Here is a 19,933-nt window from a genome sequence, read left to right as displayed (position 1 = left end):
TCCAAGCGCCACATGTTCTCTCTCATATGTGGATCCTAGCTACAGAACACTGGGCTTCTACATGAGACAGAAATACTTAGTTGCAGAGGCCAGTAAGTTAAAAAGGAGATATGAGGGGAAAAGAAAGGAAGGGAGGAGGGTACTTAATAGGTTGATATTGTATATATGTAAGTACAATGATTGAGTTGGGGAGGTAATATGATGGAGAATGGAATGTCAAAGGGGAATGTGTGGGGGTGGGGAGGGAGGGAATTAACATGGGATTTTTTTTTTTATAATCATGGAAAATGTTAATAAAAATTAAAAAAAAAATAAAAAAGTAAAAAAAACCATCATGACTGAATATAGCACAAGTAAAATTGACACCAATCTCAGAATTTAACCTTTGTTTTATTCACATTTATCATTGTATAGGGTTCTTTTTAAATTTTATTATTATTATATAATATATATTTTAGTTATGGACATACTCAGTGTGTAAACAGCACATGTTGGTACCATCCTAACCCTCATTCCTGCCCCCCACCATCCCCTGAAAGGACCCTCCTCATTGGGGATGTCAGTTAGCCCCATCAGGATTGTAGGTCATGAATTGTGGGGGTAGCCATAAGGTATGAGGAAGAGGCAATATCCCTGTGTATAATATCCCAATTGTTGCTCTAACAATATTTCTGCCCCCTCTTCTGCATATTTCCCTTAACCACGTTGGGTACGTTTTAGGTCTACTGCAGTGATGGGCTCTTGAGAGCCTCTGTGTCTCTGGATCTCTGATTTGGCAGGAGTTGAGTGTCATCTGTATCTATCTCCTTCACCCTTGTACTGATAATAGGTTTATCAAGAAAAAAGTAGTTTTGCTCATTCCCCCAATTACTCTGTGATTTCACCTGGGCCTTGTTGAAGTGTGATGGACTGATTTTCTCCTCACATTCTGTATCCATCTGAAAAAGAGAAGCAGATTCTCCAGTGGAGAATGAAGTCAGCACCAGTTAAATGGGATAACCATTGTTGGTTTAGAGAGAATTTAATAGCTGTAGGCCCTCTTGAAGCCTAAGATTGGTAGGAGTTTGACATTGGAGAGCAAACTTGTTATTTGGAGATAATTCTGACTTGTTTTCCAGCCCCAGCTATGGGTTCCTTTCCACTGAGTTGATCTGTTAGCCAATCCAAGGAGAGTTGATTACCCACCATGGCTGTGTGCCACTATTGCACTTGGGTGAGCATCATGTCAGGTTGTTTGCTGCTGAGTAGCTTAGACCTCAAGTTGCTTGGGCAGATGTTGGCCATTTTCCACCAGTAGCTCATGTAGTACCTTCTGGCACTAGACAAGCTAACTCTCTGGGGACTGCTTCTTTTCCAGATTCCAGCCAGGTCTCTCCATGTTCCATAGTGACAGCAGCATATGGTGTCTTCCGCAGTAGGGTCTTACCACTAACCTTTCGTGGGTAATCAAGTGCTCTGACAGAAGTCTGTCTTCTTTTGGGAAACCTTGAAGATCTTTCTTATCAACAGTTTACTGTAGATCTTAACTGCATTCTGGTACTGGGGGTTATAGGCCAGTGCCAAGGAAAAAGAAGGAAGAAAGATAAAGGTAATATAAAAGAGAAAGAAGAAAAAAAAAAGAGAGAGAGAGAAACAGGAGAAAATTAAGGTTTGGCTTCATTTTACCCTCTTTAGGACCCTTTGATTCAAGTGTTCCCTCTAATGTCCTGATGAGGTTCAACATTTTAGTCTGTCTTCTAGGAGGATTTTATGGTACCATTTCCATTTGGGTCCAGTGTTGTGCCCATTCCATTACCCTTGCCTCAAGCCTCACTGTTGCATTCAGGTTCCTATTGCTGATAGAAATCACTTGACCAAGAGCAGCTTGTGGGGAAAAAAGAGGTTTATTTTGGCTTACAATCTCAAGGGGAAGCTCCATGATGGCAGGGAAATGATGGCATGAGCATAGGGTGGATATCACCCAGTGGTCCACATAAGGTGGACAACAGGAGAATGTGCCAAACACTGGCAAGGGGAAACTGGCTATAATGCCCATAATCCTGCCCCCAACAATACACTCCCTCCAGGAGGTGTTAATTCCCAAATATCCATCAGCTGAGAACCTAGCATTCAGAACACCTAAGTTTATGGGGGACACCTGAATCAAACCACCACATTTTGCCCCTGACCCCCTTAAACTGATAACCATCCATGATGTAAAATGAAATGCATTCATCTAACTTAAAAAATCCCATAGTTTTTATCAATTCCAATGATGCTCATACATCCCCATAGTCCAAGATCTTTCAACTGATCCATAATACTAAAAAATAACCTCAAAAAACACATAATGGCACAGAATCAATATTCACACTGCAAAAGATGGCATTGGGCATAGCAAAGAAACATTCAACCAATACAAGATTTAAAACAACCAAGGCAAACATCAAACTGTAGCTTCAAGTCCAACAACTCTAGCCAGTGACAAATCTCCAAGTCTGATAATTCTAACCAGCAACACATCTCTGGCATTCCAGTTCCACCCCTCCAGCTAGGCTACTCACAGTCCTGGCAAACTTCATCAGGGCCAGCAGCTCTCCTTGGCAACCATCTCGTGGTCCCAGCATCTCCACTGGGTCTCCACTGCAAGCCACAGTTCATCCTCATGACTCCATGGGGTCTCCATGCAGGTAACCAACAAAACCTGCTTCACACTGCCCATGACCATTTCCAAAATACAAGATCATGTTGCAAACTCAATGACCCTCTCTTTTCTGCAATTTTTATACTCCACAATACCAGGTAGGGTGCCAATTTGTTAATCCAGGGGGGAATAAAGCAGACTTTGAAGAACAGGACACGCCTTGAGCACTCAGGCCCCTTCAAAAGAATCAACATTCTTCCTGTTGCCCCAGTGCAGGTCAGCTAGCCCAGTCTCAAGGGTTCTAATCTCTCAGTTGCAGCTGAATGGGCAACAGTTCACTCAAAGGCTTTTCTTTCTGCGACATATCCCTCTGCTCACAGCAGTTCATTTCTATGCAAAGCAACCCTGCACAACTTCTCATGACATGGGCATAATAGCAAGCTTCTCACACAAACTGCTAGCCCAATCCAAGCAAAGCTCTTTCTCACCCTCATAAGCCAAACCTCACAGTCCACAGTTCTTACTGCATTCAGATCTTGCAGCTCAGACCAGAACAGTCCATCAAGCTGTACTTACAGCACTGCAAGGCATCTCTTAGGCCAACGTTTCAAATCCTTCCACATTCCTCTTGAAAATCAGCTCCTAAAGGCCAAAGCCACACAGTCAGGTGTCTAGCAGCAACCCCACTCCTTGGTACCACTTTACAGTTGCAGTTATGTTCCTATTGCTGGCAGAAATCACTTGACCAAGCAGCTTGAAAAAAAAGAGGTTTATTTTGGTTTACAGACTTGAGGGAAAGTTCCATGATGGCAGGGAAAACAATGGCATGAGCCTCCAGGAGGCATTATTTCCCAGATATCCATCAGCTGGGAACCTAGTATTCAGAACACCTAAGTTTATGGGGGACACCTGAATGAAACAACCACACCCACCATCCCTATTGTCTGGTCTACAAGATGCTTATTAGGTATGTCAGCATCTCTGGCTGATCCAGGTTAGGAGCCACAGATGAATGAGACCATGTGACAATTATCTTTCTGTGATTGGGTGAGTTCACTGAGAATAATCTGTTCCAAGTTTGACCATATTTCTACAAATTGAACTGTGTCATTTTTTCTAATTGCTGAGTAGAATTCCATCATGTAGATCTACCACATCTTGGTAATCCATTCATTTAATGATGGACATCTGGGTTGATTCTAGTTCTTAGCTATTATGAATTGAGCAGCTATAAACATGGTTGAGCAAATATCTCTGAATTGAGGCATGGAGCTCTTATGGTAAATGCCCAGTAAGGGAATAACTGGGTCTATTGGTAACTCTATAGTTGGCTTTTCTAGGAGCCTCTACATTGCTTTCCATAGCAGTTGTACCATCTTACATTCGCATCAACAGTGAATGAGGGTTCCTATTTCTCCACATTCCCGCCAACATTTGTTTTTATTTGAATTTTTAATGTTTGCTATCCTTACTGTGGTTAGGTGGAATCTCATATTTGTTTTTTTCTTTGATGGTTAGGGATGTTGAACTTTTTCTTAAGTGTGTGTTTGCCATTTCCTCTGAAAACTCTGTGTTCAGTTCTCTGCCCCACTTATGGAGTGGGTCGTTTGATTTTCTTTTAGAGTTTAGTTTTTTGTAGATTCTAGAAATTAAGCCTTTGTCAATTTATAGCCAGAAATTTTTTCCTCTCATTCTGTGGGTAGACTATTGGCTCTGCTTATTGTATGTTTATCTGTGAAAACACTTTTCAGTTTCCTAAGATCCCAGTGGTTGAGTGATTAAGTTTCTGAGCTAGCGAGGTTTTGCTTAGGGAGTATGTTATGACTCCTATATCATGGAAAGTTCCTCCTATTTTTTTCTTCCATTGTAGCAGAGTTTCTGGTCTTATATTAAGGTCTTTGATCCATTTGTGATTGACTTTTGTGCATGGCAAGATGTGTGCATCTAGTTTCATTTTCCTGCATATGGCTATCATTTGTTGAAGATGCTGTTTTTTTTTTTTCCCCCCACTCTACATTGTTAAGGCCTTTGTCAAAGATCAAGTAGCTGTAGTTACTTGACCCAAAGTCTTGATCCTCTATTCTGTTCCATTGGTATATAATATATTTTCTTTAAATGTCAGTACCATGCTGTTTTGTTACTATGGCTTTGTAATATGGCTTTAGATCAGGTATGGTGATACCTCCAGAAGTCTTTCTTTTGATAAAGATGTGCTTGGATATCCAAGGTCTGCTGCCATTCCATATGAATTTTGAGACCTTTTTTTTTCCCCTGTCTCTGTGAAGAAAAATGCTGTATCTCTGTCTGGTTTTGGTATTAAGTTGATACTAGCTTCACAAAAGGAGTTGGGGATTCTCTGTTCTCCAATTATGTGGCACAGTTTGAGAAAAATTGGTTTCAGTTCTTTCATGAAGATAGAATCTGGCTGAGCAGCCATATGGTCCTGGACTCTTCTTTTTGGAGAGTTTTTTTTTTAAATTTTTTTTGTTTATTTTTATTTATTTGAGAGCAACACACAGACAGAGAATCAGGGAGATAGATAGAGAGAGAGAGAATGGGTGCGCCAGGGCTTCCAGCCACTGCAAACGAACTCCAGATGTGTGTGCCCCCTTGTGGATCTGGCTAACGTGGGTCCTGGGGAATCGAGCCTCAAACTGGGGTCCTTAGGCTTCACAGGCAAGCACTTAACAGCTAAGCCATCTCTTCAGCCCTTGGAGAGGTTTTTGAGACCTTTTCAATCTTGATGGGTGTGATAAGTTTGTTTAGTAGATTAATCTGCTCTGAGTTTAGCTTTGATAGGTGGCATGTGTCCAGGAATTCATCCATTTCCTCCAGATTATCAAATTTTGTGGAATAGAGGTTTTGGAAATAAGGCCTTGGTATCCAAGCACATCTTTATCAAAAGAAAGACTTCTGGAGGTATCACCATACCTGATCTAAATCATAAATAAATCATCGTCCAATTTCACTTATGCCTGTTGTGATCTCTCCCTTTTCATTTCTAATTTTGTTAATTTGAAGCATCTCTCTCTCTCTCTCTTTTTGCTTGATCAAATTGGCCAGGGGTTTAGCAATCTTGCTTATTTTTTTTTCAAAGAACCAGCTCTTTGTTTTCTCAATTTTCTCATTTGTTTTCTTAGTTTCCAATTCACTAATTTCTGCTCTGATCTGATTATTTCTTTTTGTCTGGAGCTTTAAAAATTTTTTTTTGGTTGGATTCTTCTTGTTTTTCCAATACCTTAAGGCAGATGGTTAGGTTATTGATTTGGTATCTCTCTGTCTTTGTTATGAAGGCATTTAGTGGTATGAATTTCCCCCTAAGGACAGCCTTCATAAGTTTTGGTATGAAGTGTTCTCATTGTCGTTTAATTCTAGAAATTTTGCAATTTTATTTTTTTATTTCATCCATTACCCCTTTATTGTTTAAAAGTGTGTTGTTCAGTCTCCAGGAACTGGTGGAGTTCCTGGAACATCTCTTCTGGTTAATTTCTAGCATTACACCATTATGATCTGATGTCATGCATGAAATTATGTCAATTTTCCTAAATATATGGAGGCAAGCTTTATGGCCCAGTATATGATCTATTTTAGAGAAGGTTCCATGGACTGGTGAGAATAATGTGCATCCTATAGATTTTGGGTAGAATGTTCTGTAAATGTCCATTAGGTCTAATTGCTCTATGGTGTTGTTGAGTTCTCTCACTTCCCTGTTGATTTTATGTTTAGATAATCTATCTATTGCTGATAATGCAACATTGAAGTTCCTGACTATGGTAGTGTTTGTATTTATTTCTGTTTTGTTGTCAAGTAGGTTTTGTTTATGAATTGTGGTGCACCAGTGTTTGATACAGAAAGATTTGTAATTGTGATATCCTCTGGTTGGATCATCCCCTTGATAAGTAAGAAGTGTCCTTCTTTGTCTTTTTTTTTTTAATTACTTTTGGTTTGAACTCTATTTTATCTGATATTTGTGTAGCAATACCTACTTGGTTTCTATTTCCATTATCTTGGAATATCATTTTCCACCCTTTCACTCTGAAGAGATGTCTGTCCTTAGTGGTGAGGTGGGTTTCTTGAAGACAGCAGGTTGAGGGGTTCATTTCTTGATCCACCTTGTTAACTTGTATCTCTTCATGGCTGAATTAAGGCCATTAATCTTTAGGGTAATAAATGCGAGGTTTGATTTAATCCCTGCCATATTGTGGTGGTTTATGTGGTTTGGTGCTTCCTTGGGCTTTGTAGTGTTTTGCACCCTTTCTGAGTTTGGTTATTGTGATCTTCTTCTTGATTAAGAAGTCTGGAGTTAATCTGGTGGGGTTACCTTTGTATGTAATTGTTGTTTCTCTTTAGCTGCTTTGAAAACTTTCTCTTTGTTATTGATGTTTAGTGTCTTAATAATAATATGTCTTGGAGAATTTCTCCTTTGATCCAGTCTGTTTGGAGATGTGTTAGCATGGTGTATCTCTCTCTCTCTTTTTTTTTGTCTTTGTTTTTGTTTTTCGAGGTAGGGTCTCACTGGCCCAGGATGACCTGGAATTCACTATGTAGTCTCAGGGTGGCCTCGAACTCATGGTGATCCTCCTACCTCTGTCTCCCGAGTGCTGAGATTAAAGGCATGCACCACCCCATCTGGCTAGCATGGTGTATCTTGATGGGACTCTCTTTTGATAGGGTGGGGAAGTTTTCTTCAATAATTTTGTTGAATAAGTTCTTTGTGCCTTTCATCTGAATTTCTTCTTTCTGGTATACTCATGATCTGAATGTTGGGATGTTTAAGGGTATCCCACAGTTCCCTCATGTTCTGTTCACAATAATTTTTGAAATTATTCAAATTTTTGGATTTATAAATTATTTTTTCTGTCTTGTCTTCCAGTTCTGAGATTTTGTTCTCCACATGACTGACTCTGTTCTTAAGAGCTTCTATAGAGGTTTGCACTTGTTCAATTTGGTTTGTATTTTCTTTCTTTTCTTTTATTTTTTGTAGTTCAAATGAACATTTATTTTTAGACAAGAGTTAGTACATAAAAATTAAGTTTGTGAAAGAAGATTACAAAAAAATCATTTAGTGTGGGGCCACTAATGGTTTCAATTTTATATATTTCAATTAGCTACAATATTGGTTTGTTACCTGATACTAAACTCAATAATGTAAAACTTCCTACTTTTCCTTCCACTAGTGCTTTTATTTTCACTTTGTAACCCCGGGGAGTACTATGCACATTTTATTTTAAAGGAAGTGCTCCTGCTGGAGTTATGTACTATGGCAACAGTGATTCTTCTACAGGCTCACTATGCTGGCTATATGGTAAATATTTTTTTCCTCTGGGCAAATATAACTTTCCACTGAGTGGATCTGTCAGCCAATCCAAGAACAGTTGGTTACCCACCATGGCTGTGTGCCAATATTCCACTTGTGTGAGCATCACATCAGGTTGTATGCTTCTGAGTTGCTTGGACAGATTTTGGCCACTTCCCCCTGGTAGCTCATGTAACACCTTACAACACTAGATGTGCTAATTATCTGAGGACTGGCTGTCCTCTGGATTCCAATCAGGTCTCTCCATGGTCAGTGCCCGACAGTGATTGGTGTCTTCATCAGTGGGATCTTACAATTAACCTCTGGTGGGTAGTCAAGTGCTCTGACAGAAGTCTGTCTTGTTTGTTTGGGGAGATCTAGTAGGTCTCTCTGATCAACAGCTCATTTGGATGTAGACCACATCCTGGTACAGGGAATTATAGGCCAGTGCCAAGGGAAAAGAAAAAAGTCAGAGAAGAAGAGAAACAGGAGAAAATTGAGGTTAGGTTAGGAATCATCTCATTCTCTCCAGGTCCCTTTGATTCAGATGCTCCCTCTAAGGTTTGCTTGAGGGTTCCACTTTTTAGTCTGATTTCCAGGATATAGGATTCTATGGTAACAGTTCAATATGGGTTCAGATTTTGTGTCCTCTCCCACTCTCTCCCTCCCCACAACCCCAACCCTCCCTGTTGGCCAAGTCTCAAGCTGCTATTCATTTATGACAGCAGGTTAGAAACTGCAGATGAATGAGACCATGCGCTGATGCCCCTCTTTTTTATTTTTTACTTGAAAGAGAGAGATAGATATAAGGAAGAAGGGGGGGGGGGACGGAGACTGGATGTTCCTGGGCCTCTAGCCACTGCAAATAACTCCAAATGTATGTACCACTATGTGTATCTGGCTTGTATGGGTACTGTGAAATCAAACCTGGGTATTTAGGCTTCACAGGCAAGTGCCTTAACTGCTGAGTCATCCGTCCAGCCTGGATGCCCTGCTTTTGAGTTACCATCCATGCTTTTGAGTTACCATCCATGGAGTGGGATTCTGTGATGTACCTACCTTTATATCACATATGCTCCAGTACGTAACTCCTCATTCCCCTGTAGGTAACAGTTACCTCACTGGTTCTCTAAGCTAGGCTTGGCCAGCATTGTTTCTCTGGTCTGCTTCCAGTGCCCTATGTGAGGTAAACATGCTTGTTCATGCATCCCCAGGACAAGCCAACATCTAAGAAAGTGATGCAAAACAAGTCATCTTCTATGTGCTTGACCTCACTACTTCAATTGTCTGTCCTTTGACTGGGGACCTATGTCATAGTAGTTTCATATAACCATTGATACAGCTTGTTAGACTTCAAGAAAGCTGCCTCTTTTGTCCCACAAATGTGTTCAGAAATAGATGAGCCTTATTTCCTCTTAGAGGAATTCCCTACACCTTACTACCCAGGACTTGGTGGAGGAAAGAGATCTCCCAGCCACCACCTGCAACCCTGGGTGGGGCATGGCAATCCAAACCTCACTTCCTTCAGTCAAGCACTTTCTGCAGTTACTCCAGAGAACACAAAAATCCAGACGCAGAAAGAATGCTCCCCTATTACCCAGAATCAGGCATGTTCAACTGCCACTTCCATTGCAACATCTCCTTTCTCCCATTAGTCAGCAGTTTCCTTTTTGTTTTGGATCCTGCCAGTCCCTCCTGACATTAAATAAAATCTGGGATCCAAGAAACTGTCTGTCTCCCTCCTCTACAACAAAGCCAGAACCTGACAAAACTAATCCAGGTAAAGAGAAGATATGTAAAGGTGAAAATCAGACAAGGAAAGTTAACAGCTTACCCATGGGGAAAATGATACATCTACTTAGGAAAAAACTGTGATAAGCCACTCACAAAGAAGTGTAAGAAGGCACATGTTAGCAAAGGGTCTCACATGGGCAATAGGCACTCTTGCTAAATGCTTATGCTTTACAAATGCAGAGAAATATAAGGTTGAGACAAAAGGAAGGGATGGGAAAGACAGAAGAAAGGGGAGGTGAGACAGAAATCAAGCAGGCAGATGGCTGAGTTGCCTACAGAGTCAAGTGGCTAGGGACATTTTAAAGAAAGGACATCATTATTCAACTTGAAGTTATTTAACATGCTACAATTAAAAACTAACAATAAAGTCTCTGTCCCACCCAGGAGACCACTAATTTGCTACAAATTGTACTATATACCTTACTGTAAGTTATCTAGTTTTTCTTTTAATTAGCTGTGGTAAATGACTCATTTTGTCATGTGGTTGTTTTATCAATCCATGCAAAATGAAACAATTCAAGTTGGTGAACAAGATGCTGCTTGAATAGAACTAATTCAGTGAAAACCAGAATAGGAGGCAGAGGTAGGAGGATCACTGTGAATTTGAGGCTACCCTGAAACTACATAGTGACTTCTAGGTCAGCCTGGGCTAGCGCAAGACCTTACCTCCAAAAACTAAAAAAATTTTTTTTCTACAATTGGAAGCTGGGCATGTGTAGAAGAAAGCCACAGGGGGCCTGGGGTGCTCTCAGCATATTCTCAAATGGAAAAATACTAAGGTAAGTGATGGTGGTGACCACCTTTAGGAATTGTATCACTAGAGGTGCATAACTGAAGCTCTCAGGCCCTAAAACTATTAGTTCCAAAGTAAGCAACGTCCAAATGTCTGGTTGCCAAATGGAGTTGTGGAAAAGCAGCTGTTGAGCACATCTCTGCTGCAGGTGGTTCTTACTGAAAGGCAACAACATTTTTTATGTTTGAGTTATCTTGAGAGTGAATTCACAGACCCAGGAAACACAATTGGTATCTGGGATTATGAATGTTCACACCGACACTGCAAAACATCTTTTTCTTTCAGTGTGAATTCATGTGGTCCTTCATCATAGGTTGTTTGCATTTTAGAAGGCCAGACTAATAGTTCTGTTCTCAGCCTTGTGGCAAGGTGAATCTTTTCACTTAGTCACTGACTAGCCATTTTTTGTTTTCTTTTGGCTTAGACTACTACTGAAGCTCATAGCCATAAGGCCTGGCCTGGCCCAAATTCTCCTTTGTGTTAAGAGAAAATGACATATATACAATAAATAGAGTTTTTTCCCTTATCTTTGTATATGCACTTATATAAAAAAATAAGTACATTTGCCATTTTGGTCAGTTCTAAAGGGAGAGAAATTGTGTCTTTCCTTGTTTATGGCAGTGTTACAATTTATAGAAAAGATGAAACAAGGAAGAGATTGTGCATATGTAGATTTACCTGTGGCCTGTGATATTTTACCTCTGTTATCAATTTGATTTAATCAAGAATCAAGTAAGAGACATGACCCTAGGTCAGTCTGTGAGGGTGTTTCCAGGAAGGATTAGCTGAGCAGGGGTTGGGATAAGACGCCTCCTCTGGGTGGACAGGCAGTCTATACATAAGGAGGTTCCAGGAAGAAGCAGTGCCTTTTGCCTGTCTGTTCTTGTTCCTGGTTGGTGAGTGCACGTACCCTACTGCTGTCATTCTGTGTGGACATTGGGACCCAGCTTCTTCGACCTAACCAACGTGAACTGAGGACCACGGGCTGTCCATGAACCCTCTAGGTCGCAATCACTGCACTGTGCCTGACAAGACATGCACCCTCACGGAACGAGCTCTTACTGGGTTCTCATGCTCTCCAGCTTGTAGGGTGCCACGGTGGGCTGCCCAGACCAAGCTATGTAAGCTAATCTTACAAAACCCCTTATGCTATATATATTCATTTCATCAATTCGTTCCTTTAGAAAAATCCCAACACAGGGCCTTTGTCATGGGACCTGAGAAATAATCTTTCTCCTGGTAGATATATTTTCTCATGGTGCTAGGAGCAAAGACTCATTGCATGGGCCATTCTCATTATGAACATTATGTTTCTTTTAAGGCTCATAATTCTTAGCGTCCTTATTTACAAGACTGGTACCTGACTTAATTGGAATGCTTTTTAAATTATTTTTATCATTTTGATTATAGGATCATAAAGATTAAACTTGAGCCAGGTGTGGTGGTGCACACCTTTAATCCCAGCACTGAGGAAGCAGAGGTAGGAGGATCACCGAAAGTTTGAGGCCACCCTGAGAATACATAGTGAATTCCATGTCAGCCTGAGCTAGAGTGAAATCCTTCTTTGAAAAGCCAAAAAATAGCAAAATAATAAAAAAGATTAAACTTGCTTAGCATTCAATATTCTCTGACATGATTCTCAATTACTTCATTCTCACTTTAGACAGCTATTCGAACATTTCCAGTTTGCCAAACATTTCAAAGATGGAGGTAGTTTCTCATGTAGTTGTTTCACTTAGACTAATAGGTTAGAATAAGATTAAAGGTACCCACATAGAGCCAAAAACTTACAGGAGAGATTCTAGGCACTACTGTATATGCCCAACATTTTCAACTTCTCATTTGGAAATAGTAGAAGACTAATGATTAAAATTTACTTGGAGGTATTTCTTTGGGAATTTTACTCAAGCTTTTATTTTAAGCTTTTTGTATTTTGGTCTATTGGATGGGAACAGTCACAGTGACTATTATGTTCTTTATTATACTTACTATATAAGTTAGATAGCATTACCATGATAAAATATCTCACAGAAACAAACTTTAGGACAGAAAGATTTTTTTTTCCTCACGGTTACGGACATGTCAGTCCATGGCAGACCAGCTCTTTGACTTGGAGCTAGAACATTGACACAGAGAGGGTGCAGCAGAATTCACTTCACGGCAGCCAGGAAAAGAGACAAGCACAGGCAGGGCCCTGGCGTGGATCTTTCCAGGCCACAGAGCCTTAGCTATCGACTTCCTGAATTGGACTGTGCTGCCTCCTACTTTCCACCATGTCACCACAGTGTCACTAAACTATGAATCTACTGTGAGTTTGTTTTGAGTCTCTGAAGAGACTTTGGACTTAGAATAGGTATTATTAGGACATTTAAGACTTTGAGAACACTTGAAGTTGGGCTGACTGAGCTTTCATCATAAAATGACCATGAGCCTTTGAGGGACAGGAGTAGAATGCTATTGTCTAAATTTGAAAAGTACCTCACAGGCTGTTTTGATTTAGGCATGTGGTCCCTCCCCAGAGAGTTGTAGTGTTTTGGGGGGCTCTGGGCATGGCATCTACCTGGAAGAATTAGGTCACTGGGGATGGGTGGTTCTTTGGTGGTATGTTATTTTTGCTCATTTCTTACTAGTTGGCCATGATGTGAACAGCCCTCACTATAAGCTCCTGATGCCAAGTACTACACTGCTCTGCCTTGTACCTTGCTTTCTCTGCTGAGTGGACTGAAACCCTCTGAAATTGTGAGACTGATTAAATCTTCCCCCACTGAAGTTATGCCTGTCAGGTATGCTAGTCACAGCAGTACAAAAGTAGTACAGAAGCCTGTAAGTGATGAGATTTTGGGGGAGATAGTGCATATTCAGATGATAACATTTTATTCTAATTTTAGTTTTATCCTGTTTTGTACACTAACAGTAAACACTGGCACATAGCAAGCCTTATATCAGCACTTGCAAAAACATCACCAGGCTATAAAACATCTATTCCACTACTAAGGAACCAAGTCTGGCTTCATTCTTGATTCCTGCCTCATTGTCAGGATATTACATTCTGATCATAGTTTTGACCTTTTCTTTTCCATCCAGATTCACTGTTTGACTTCTCTTCCTGGGTTTGTCAGTAATGAAAAGAATAAACAACCTGTGTTATTTTTACTAAATTTTTAAAAACTTTTCTGTTTAGAGCACTTGTGACAAGGTTACCATACCTTTCCTGAAGTATTTTATTATTTTTGTGCTTTATGCAGTACTAGAATCACATCCACTACACTCTGAGTCACTGGTGATCCCCAGGACATGATCACCATTGCAGTTTGCTTTCTACCCCCCCTTTTTTTTTTATCAAACTTTGCTAATCTAGTACTAGATATCAGACATCTGAATGCTTCTGCAGAGGACTTCTGGCAGAGATCCACCATAGCTGAGGATGCAGTGTCCTCAGGGCAAGGCTGGCCAAGGTAGAAGGAGAGGATACTTTCTAGCAAAGACAGCCAGCCAGTGACCAATGGGAAATGGTGTACAAAGTGAATCCCTTTCACCATTGCTCACATCTAGAGCTTTTGCAATGGAATGAAGGTCTCTTCATCTCCATTCCTACATTGACTTCCTGCTTTCCAACATATGTCCATTAATTCTTCTTCCAAATAAAAATCTTTCATTGAAATACATGTGTCATCCTGTTTCCACAAAATTTCCATGTTTCCATACATGAAAGCTTATGTGCTTCTCCAATGAGAAGAGGGTAGATAATGAATTTGATCTACATTACAAGTGTAAATTATATCCCCATTTTAGGCTATATAAAGCAGTGCTTATGTGTCATTTAAAGAGAATAAATGTCTATGGGATAAATCATTGCCTTTTTTTACTTGCTTATGTTGATGTTTTTCCATATTGCTCTGGGTTAAGGAATATAGCACAAGATTACATGAGAAAATTACTAGGAATAGTAACAGCTTACATAAATTTTGTTTATGGGAAGGAGAAAACCAAAACTTTTACTGATGATTAAACAAATAATTGTCTAATATAACAAGAAATTTGGGATTTATGGGTAAGATGGTGGCATAGATGCCACACCAAAGCAGCCTAGGGAGGGAAATAAAGAGAAACAAAGAAAAATACACTCTTGTAGTGAAAAGTGAAGTTGTATTGTTATTACCAACCACAGAATAGAAGCAGAAGAGACCAAACTCTTCCAGAAAGGAGGAAACTAGCCAAAATCCTGCCAAGGTGCCAGCAGGCCTGGTCTGCTTGCCCACCCACCTGGCTTGCACAGAGCTGTCTGAACAGACACCAGGTGCAGGGATTTTCCACTCAAATCAGCCTTTTAACAAAGTTAAGAAACCTGAAGGAGACAACATCAGAGTTACATCTGCCACTCTAAACTCCTATACTGAAGATATATAAAAGCAGATTTAAGGGCTTCCGGTCAAGATGGCGACAGCCTAGCTGCACTACAAACAACGAGGGAAAAAAAGGCAAGTATTCAAGGGAAATTAGGAACTTTTTGAAGAGGGAGGGCACAGATTGGGATAAAAGAGGGAAGCACACACCCCCGCGACCCACGCCCCGCCACCCCGCCCGCCACGAATAACTGCATCGGGCGCGGCCCCGCGCCCAGCGGCCCGGCGCCCCGTGCACACCAAGCCCCACGCGCCCCGGCGGCCCAGCGCACCACACAACCCCCGTGCCCCACACCCGCCGCACCCCCCCCCCCCCCCCTAGCAGCGCCCCTCCCCCCCAGCGCGCCCCACGCTCCCTATCCACACACGGCAGACGCGGCCCAAGCGAACCAAGGCTTCCCGCGCCCCGGGCACCCAGGCCTGCCCCGCGCCCCCGCGCGCCCAAGACCCCTGCGACCCACCCCCGCGTGCCTCGAGACCACCCCACGCCCGCCCCACCCTCCCGCGCGCTCTACCCCCCCGCGTGTTCCGTGCTCTCTATCCACACACAGCAGGCACGCCCCAAGCGCCCCGCGCCCCGGGCGCCCAGGCGTGCCCCGCACCCCCGCGCCCCCCGCGCGCCCTGAGACCCCCACGCCCCACCCCCATGCGCCTCGAGCCCCCCCACCCAGTGCGCCCCGCCCCCGCCTCCCCCCACAGCGCGCCCAATGCTCCCTACCCACACACGACAGGGGCGCTCAAAGCGCCCTGCAGCGTCCAGTGCCCAGGCGCCCAGGTGTGCCCCGCGCCCCCCCCCCCGCATGCCCCGAGACTCCCCACGCCCCACCCCCACGCTCTTCGAGCCCCCCCCGTGCACCCCACCCCCGCCGCGCGTCCAGACTGCCCCGCAGCGTCCCACAGCATCCAGCACTCCATCTGACCTCAGCGTGCTCCACACCCCCTGCGCTACCCGCGACCCCCTGGGCCCCCTCACCCCCACCCCCGCGTGATCCGCCCCCTCCCCCCCTGCGAGTCCAGAGCACCCCACGGTATCCCACAGCGCCCCAAGCTCCTAGCTGCCCCCCCTCCCCTCACGCCCTACTGTTCTCACATCACTTGCCGCCGGTCAGTTTCTGCTGTGTCCTGATTCCGTACCCACATCATCTGCCTCTGCACTACAATTGCACGTGCAGTGGGCCCAGTCCCACAGCAAGAGCCACATAAGTCCACACTGAGTCACTAGCGCCAGCGCAGGTGCCATCCCCTACCTGTACATCGCCACCCATCCCCCACTCCCCTGAGGCGGAAGAGCACAGACTGTTTACAGACCCCAGTGTACCCAGCCAGAATCTAGGCACCTTCAAGGCTTGCTACCTCAGTCCCTTTTCAAGCTCAAAGGCAGGCAGCTTAGGTGCGTTACTGGGTGAGAATTCAGGCAACTTTGGTGCCCCTGTCAGGCTGTAGGTAGGCGGCTTTGGCAAGAGTGAGCAAAAACCCAGGCTGCTTACAACTGCCCCAGGCTGCCTTGGATTTGCATTAAGCTAGATCCCAGGCTGCTCCACCCACCTACCTGCCCATACACTGACATGGGTAGACCACAGCGCAAAAGAAATAACACGAAAAATAAAATGGAAGAAAATCCAGACAGATCACCCAGTCCAACAAGGATCACAACAAACCAAAACATAGAAGAGTGTTTAGGATCAGAACATCAAGTGGAAGCAATGAACAATGCAACCCTGACCAAACTACTGCTAGATCTGACAGGAAAGCTGCAAAGGATAGATAATCGTATGGATGCTACCATCACTAAGCTAGAGCAATATGATAAGACACTGGAAGGAATTCAAAGAGAGCTAAGAGAGTTGAGGGAGAATGAAAAAAAAGAGGACCTTAAAAATCAGCTGGCCACACTAAATGAAAACATAAAGAAATGCAAGGATGATTTCCAAGAATCAGCAAGAAAATCAGAAAATGAGACAAAAAGGGAGCTGGACAAAGCGATGGAAGTGATACATAGGAAAGTAGTAGAAAATGCAAACTTAATTGAACAAGTCCAAAACTCACTAGAGGCTCTCAAGAATAGAGTCAGCGAAGTGGAAGATAGAAATTCTGATCTGGAAGACAGGATGGAAGAAACAGTTCGAGAGTCCAAAAATTTCAGTAAGTTCAAAAGTTCCTGTGAACAGAACATGAGAGAATTGTGGGATACACTTAAACGTCCTAATATCAGAATCATTGGAATACCAGAAGGAGAAGAATTTCAGACCAAAGGCATGGAGAACTTATTTAACACAATAATTGAAGAAAACTTCCCCCGTCTCTTAAAAGAAAGGCCCATCAAGATTCAAGAAGCAAACAGAACTCCTAACCGACTAGACCAAAGGAGAAACTCCCCAAGGCATATTATCATTAAGACTCTAAACATTGACACCAAGGAAAAAATCCTAAAAGCAGCTAGGGAAAAACAGCACACCACTTTCAAAGGAAACCCCATCAGAATTACTTCAGACTTCTCAATGGAAACCCTGAAAGCTAGAAGGGCCTGGTATGATACTCTTCAAACTCTAAGAAACTATGGCTTTCAGCCTAAACTACTCTACCCAGCAAAAGTCTCCCTTATAATAGATGGTGAAAGGAAAACTTTCCATGATAAAACTCAGCTTTACAATTATATGAACACAAAACCAAACCTACAGAAAGTACTCCAGGAAATTCTCCACAGAGAAGAAACAAATAACCAAACACAAATGCCTACAAGAAGAAGATCACAGCAATCAAACCCAGAGTAGATACAAAAAAAAAAAAAAAAATTCCATGGAAATGCCAACACACCTCTACCACCACAAAATGACAGGGATCAAATCAAATCTCACAGTCATCACCCTAAACATTAATGGCCTTAATTCACCCATCAAGAAACACAGGCTAACAGGGTGGATCAAAAAATTAGACCCCTCAATCTGCTGCCTTTAAGAAACCCACCTTACCACTAAAGACAGAAACCTCCTCAGGGTGAAAGGGTGGAAAACAATATTCCAAGCAAATGGGAATAAGAAACAAGCAGGTGTAGCTATATTAATATCAGATAAAGTTGACTTCAAACCAAAAACAATCAAAAAAGACAAAGAAGGCTACTTCCTACTTGTAAAGGGAACAATCCATCAAGAGGATATTGCAATCATAAATCTGTATGCACCAAACACAGGGGCACCGCAGTTCATAAAACAAAACCTACTTGACAATAAAACAGAAATAACCAGCAACACCATCATAGCTGGGGACTTTAACACACCATTATCAGTAATAGACAGATCATCCAAACAGAAGCTCAACAGGGAAGTAAGAGAGCTCAACAAAACCATAGAGCACATAGACCTAACAGACATCTACAGAACTTTCCACCCCAAATCCACAGACTACACATTCTTCTCAGCAGCCCATGGAACATTCTCTAAAATAGACCATATACTGGGTCACAAAGATAGCCTCCACATATTTAGGAAAATCGACATAATTCCCTGCATGATATCAGATCATAATGCTATATTCCTAGAAATCAACAACAAAAAAACCAACAAGAGCCCCAACGGCAACTGGAAACTGAATAGCACACTCTTAAACAATAAATGGATAGTGGATGAAATAAAAAATGAAATTGCAAAATTCCTGGAATTGAATGACAATGAGAACACATCATACCAAAACTTGTGGGACACAATGAAGGCAGTCCTCAGGGGAAAATTCATAGCACTCAATGCCTTCATAAAAAAGACAGAAAAATCCCAAATCAATAGCTTAACCATCCACCTAAAGGCATTGGAAAAACAAGAAAAATCCAACCCAAAGAGCTCCAGAAGGAAGGAAATAATTAAAATCAGAGCAGAAATTAATGAATTGGAAACCAAGGAAACAATTAAGGCAATTGACAAAACAAAGAGCTGGTTCTTTGAAAAAATAAACAAGATTGACAAACCTCTGGCCAATTTGATCAAGCAAAAAAAGGAGAGACTCCAAATTAACAAAATTCAAAATGAAAAAGGAGAGATTACAACAGACATCAGTGAAATCGGCAGAATCATCAGGACTTATTTCAAAAACCTCTACTCCACAAAACTGGAAAATGTGGAGGAGATGGATAAATTCCTGGATGCATATCATCTACCAAAGCTAAACTCAGAGCAGATCAACCACCTCAATGAACCCATCACGCTCATGGAGATTGAAAAAGTAATAAAAAACCTCCCAAAAAAGAAGAGTCCAGGACCAGATGGATTCCCAGCCGAATTTTATCAAACCTTCATGGAAGAACTCAAACCAATCTTCCTAAAACTGTGCCACACAATTGAAGAACAGGGAAAACTACCCAACTCCTTCTATGAAGCTAGTATCACCCTAATCCCAAAACCAGGCAGAGACGCCACAAGAAAAGAAAACTATCGGCCTATTTCCCTAATGAACATAGACGCAAAGATCCTCAACAAAATTCTCGCAAACCGAATCCAACAACACATCAAAAGCATTATCCACCTTGACCAAGTGGGATTTATCCCAGGAACACAAGGGTGGTTCAACATACGAAAATCTGTCAATGTAATACACCACATAAACAAGCTTAAACATAAAAATCACATGATCATTTCGATAGATGCAGAAAAGGCCTTTGACAAGATACAACATCACTTCATGATCAAAACATTGGAGAGAATCGGCATGGCCGGTTCACATCTTAATATAATAAAGGCAATATACAAAGCTCCAAAAGCCCAAATAATTCTTAATGGAGAGAGACTGGAGGAATTCCCATTGAGATCAGGAACAAGACAGGGATGTCCTCTCTCACCTCTGCTTTTCAATATAGTTCTGGAAGTCCTAGCCCAAGCAATAAGGCAGGAGAAGGAAATAAAAGGGATACAATTTGGAAAGGAAGAAGTTAAGTTAGCTCTATTCGCTGATGACATGATTGTATATGTAAGAGACCCGAGAGACTCCATCCCAAAACTCCTGAAGGTGATTAACTCCTATAGCAAAGTAGCAGGATACAA

The sequence above is a fragment of the Jaculus jaculus genome, chromosome 15, assembly GCF_020740685.1.
Source record: "Jaculus jaculus isolate mJacJac1 chromosome 15, mJacJac1.mat.Y.cur, whole genome shotgun sequence".
NCBI classification, from domain to species: Eukaryota; Metazoa; Chordata; class Mammalia; order Rodentia; family Dipodidae; genus Jaculus; species Jaculus jaculus.
Note: the sequence above shows the minus strand (reverse complement) of the source record.